The sequence below is a fragment of the Mixophyes fleayi genome, chromosome 7 (genome assembly GCF_038048845.1).
Source record: "Mixophyes fleayi isolate aMixFle1 chromosome 7, aMixFle1.hap1, whole genome shotgun sequence".
Lineage (NCBI taxonomy): Eukaryota > Metazoa > Chordata > Amphibia > Anura > Limnodynastidae > Mixophyes > Mixophyes fleayi.
In genome coordinates this window covers 74,806,362-74,811,361 of record NC_134408.1, presented here as the reverse complement: position 1 = coordinate 74,811,361, position 5,000 = coordinate 74,806,362, and the positions used below count along the sequence as shown (strand labels likewise).

General features: G+C 30.7%; 1 protein-coding gene across 1 annotated transcript in view; it reads left to right on the top strand.

Annotated features, from left to right (window-relative positions):
- The window catches only part of SLC29A4 (solute carrier family 29 member 4), a 613,917-nt gene that overhangs the window by 423,997 nt on the left and 184,920 nt on the right, over positions 1-5,000 (top strand). The window lies entirely within an intron of this gene.

The window sequence follows — 5,000 nt, the reverse complement described above, 5'->3', positions numbered from 1 at the left end:
AGATATATAGATAGATATATATAGATCGATGTACAAGACAGAGATTTTTATTTAATAAACAGTTTCTCAACATTTATCATTAGACCCCAGAAGAGTGTAAAATATGAAGACCTTTGGAACCACAGCAGGAGAGAACACCAGAATAATTTACTCGGAGAGTTTGTTTCAGTTTAGTCTTTTTTCTTGTTGTTTTTTAAAGAATTTCTTCACGTAATGGAATGGGTATGATGTGACCAATGGACGATGATATATAAATGATTTATATTGGAGTCCATACTGATCCTTCCTTGTTTTAAAAGTAATAATTGTTTAAAAAAACAAATAGAGGTTCCGCATGCACTTTTTCCTTTTTTTTTTACAATGCGAGCGACTATCAAGTTTATCCAATGTCAAAGAACCTGTAACACACCATTGAAGACATCTAAAGATTGAAGGTAATAATTCTGTAAAGTTTAATGTATTAGAAAATTGAGTTATACATACATTGTAATGCCACTACCAGATGTGAATGTATAGTCTAGGTCGACTCCTTAGAATGAACTTAAAAAAACTAAATTTTGTGAAACTTCAATGTCAATGTGGATTTATTTTAGTTTCACCAAAAATCATGTTTGGTTGTTTGTTTACATAGCTAAAATAGTTTCCCCCTATCACCCAAGAAACTGTCAGAGGTGGCTTTATATCAAACCCAAAACCTTAATCACTCACAATGCTTGTTTAGAAATTCCCATCTAACTCCTGCAAATTGTAATGGTTACTGTTAAATTTAATATTCGTTGCAGCTTTAACATATTTTCATTTTTATTTGTTGCAGATATCATTGAAGAATACATTGATGTCACTGCCAATAGACTGCAAGAAAAGCAAAGGGACAGACTTTAAATATTGTGAAAAATGTTATCTTAATTTTTCTTTTCATATTCAATAAAAAATTAAAAGAATATTGTTTAATTTTTTATTTGATAGATACACCTTTACCAAAATTCTGGAGACATTACATTACAACATTGTAATCAGGTAGAAAACTCACTTAGGTTGGGGTGGTACACGTCTTCACTGTGGAAGTGTATTTTTACGTTCAGGTATTCCCAAAAATTGTTTGTTGGGCACTGCCCAAGCTAACAAAATAGCATTCAATGTTCAGGAGGTAAGTATTGCTTGTTAAAACCAAAATAGGTAGGGGTGTAAAGAACTTAAATTATCATTTAGGTGTAAAATAGATGTTTTAATAATTTGTCTAAACTCAGGTCCAAATTTTTGAGATAGGCAAAATTAGAATAAACACACTTCACATAATATCGGTGCATTTATAACATTTTCATGTTTTGGGACATGACTCTATTGGGATTAATAAATCTCATGAAAGTTGTACTAATTTACTTTGGTCAACATATCTTCAGTAATATCTATTGGCTGTTTTGAAAAACAATTACATTGGCCTGTAACCTATAGTCAACCATTATTGTGTAGGTAGAATTTTTTTTTCCGAAAATACAATATATTTATAATTTTTATTTTAAAAAAATCAAACATATTTGGTACAAAAACACATTCATGATGAATGATTTTCATCTGCAAGGTCACTTTGCTTGAAGACTCTTCATAGAGGTACTGCACTGCTCACTTATTGAACTGAAATATGAGTAGAATTTCATATAGTTAAATTTAGGTTCTATATATTATTGTAAAAAAAATTACATTTGTAGTGGACACCTCACTACTGAGCTCTTCATACTAATTTACTGTCAGAAAACAGCTGATCCATGTTGATCTGTTTAATTGTGGTGGAGATCTTAGAAAAGAAAAATGATGTCAGTAATACCTTCAATTAAGATACATTTTTCATGTAATCATTTATGTAAACAAATAAGGGTCAGTAATTTTGTCAAAAGAATTTGGTTATCAATTGACAAATCCAGGTCACATCACTCCCTTACATATAAATTTAAAATAACAATTCAACACAGTGGTGTAATGTAAAAAAACTAAAAAAAAAAACGACTATACTCACCATGGATGTTTTTTTTCTTTTCTTTTCTTATCCATTATTCCAAATGTTAGATAATATCCTTCTTGGTGACAGCTAGGGCATTATTCCTGTATATTGGATGACAGGGCCATATTTATATTATATAACTACACAAATATAACTTTTACCTTATAAATAAAAATTACTTACATGAAAAGAAATCTTCTATTACACGTTGACGGGCATGAGTTCCGAGCTCCACCATCTGTCCTACTTCAGTAGAAAGGTCCAAATCCAAATAAATCTCTGGATCTAAATCAACCTCCAATCGGTTTGAAATACCAATATTGTGCAGAATAGCACAAGCAATAATTATTTCACAAACTTTAGAGGGGGAATATAAAAGTACACCGCCAGACCTGTCTAAACAGCGAAACTGGCTTTTAAGGGCACCAAAGGTTCTTTCAATAACACCTGTATAAGTTATTTACTTTCCGTCTCTTTAAATAATAAATGAGATGAGCAGGTTTCCAAAATTTTATATTTCTATAATTTATTAAAAATATATAATACATAGATACAGCCATACTGGACGAAGCAAAAATACGCCCCGGGTCTCAAATGCTAATTGACACCCTATATCTGATTAACTTATCCTTTTATAGGATATGAAACTCCTTCTTACTTTAAAACACACCTTCCCAGCTTACATCACTGCTGGCACTTTATCATTAAAATAACATGTTCTATTGGATGGTCAGCATATGGACATATCCGGAGATGGTTGCTTAATCATCATATGACCATGATCTAATCTGTTTTTCTCCTGAAGTGTGCAGAACTGGAAAATTACTAAAAACCCGTGTTTCATTAGTAATATTACATAAGTTGTTTTTCCAGCTAAAACTAGGGTAAAGTTCGTCTTCTTAAAAGTACAGGTCTTAATAATACATTGGTTCTATATATTAGTGTTCTATGTGAATTCATATGTATTTCTGTTAGTTCTGCTAAAAGTTACTTCGACAGTCCCTCCCTTTTGTATACACATAAAAGGTACGTTTTCATGTGACTATACTTCATTAAATAGGAGTATATATTTCTGCCAGCACTGATGTTCTCGGATTGGTTTGACTCTCGCAAATATTTGTATACGATACAAACCATACTTTAAACAAGTATACAGAAACAATATTGTCACAATTATTATCACAATAAATTTCAAGTAAATATAGATTTGGTTTGTTAGCCACTTTCAGTCCACAGAACCATATGCTTGGCTATAACCATGTCCATGATGAATAATTTTAAAAGTCTTTATAATAATTTTGTCATCAAAATCCTTCTTCATATTATAGGCGTTGGTTATATAACATAATTATAACTTGTAGATCGAAAATGTCCTTGATTAGGTAATAAACAATGGACTCCAAGTTCAGTCTCAAGGATTAAACTTTATCCTCCTGTTTGAGCTGTTAAATAGTCCAAAACTACTCAGTGTTGTAAAAGTTCATATTTAAATACCTCTAATTCAAGTCCAACATAATGAAAATTATCATGATAAATTTCAGTCTCATTATCAATTAACTCCTGGAAAACGTTCAATTTCATAAATCCATAATTTCCATAAGTAAACATATTATTTATATTTATAAACACTTTATGTCTTATTGACTCATTAATGAGTAGAGCATATTTTTTATTAATAATATCTCTTTCAACTCATCGTTCGTTCAACACTTTATAAAACTGATGAACCACTTTTCTTAAACAACATAATTCATAATTAATTAATAACCTTTTAAATGCATATTTTCAATATATGTTCATATAATAAATGTTTCCTGGTAAAAGAAATTAACCACAATATTCTAACACCATGGTTGAGATTATCATACCCACGTGACATTTCTTTTCTAGTATCGTTTTCTCTTCGCCTAAGTCTGGTTCTGGTAGTGTATGCTTAAAAAGTTAATTATACTAACACAAAGTGCATTGTGTACATATTTTACTCTTTAGCGCTTTGGTGTTATACCTTTCAAACTTAGTTACATCTGTTTGAAGTTCTATCCTTAATTTAACTTTCTCATTTTATGTAATTTCTAAATTTCTGTCTACATCAAACGTACATGGTTCTTTACACTCGAGCTCATTTTGGTTTGAGCACTATAACCACTGTATTATACTTATTGTTGCAAATTCTTACACTTTAAATACTTATTGTTTTACGGCAGCAATGTATATACCTGATGCTGTCCTTTATTTGAGGTGTTATCGTTTGAACCTCATTTATTGCTTTATTAAACATAAAAAAATATATTCAGTTATATATATATATATTTTCAACAATTCGACCATATTCGACCATAATCACCAATTCGACCATAATCACTAAAATCTCACTTTTGTTCTTGACATATTATATTAGGACTAATGTGTGTCATTCCTCATAAGGTACTGGAAATGGTAACATTGCCATATTTTTACTCAATAAAAGGAGTTTTAGTACACGCCCAACAATTTGTAACTACTAACTTTTTACTTAACATAACATGCCATCGATCAACTGGACATTCTCTCTAGCAATATTCATTATTATCAGACCACCATATTAACCACCTTTCTTTTGGTGGAGTACCACAATACTCACAAATACATTTTGGAATTGGTGGTAATCCTTTTAAAATTTCTGAATTCTCTGGTTTTTCTGTTTAGAAAAGAAGCAGAAATGGTTTTATTAAAATCATCCTCATCTAATATATCAGATGGGCTATCACCTTACCAACTTCTCCTCAATTCCTTTCCAACATATATAAATAACGCATTGAGGCTTCAAATATCGTTGTTCCTATAAGAAAGGCAACAAGGTTGAATTTTCTTTGAGTCATAAGTCGATAGCCTTGTAGCTGATTATACATCATCACTTCCATCTTGATTAAATAGTTCTTTTAAAACATAACTCAGTCTCTTTATCTGTATTCAGTTCTGAGTCCTTTGGTTCTTTTAAGCTTGGGTCTTTGACCTGTTTGCAATG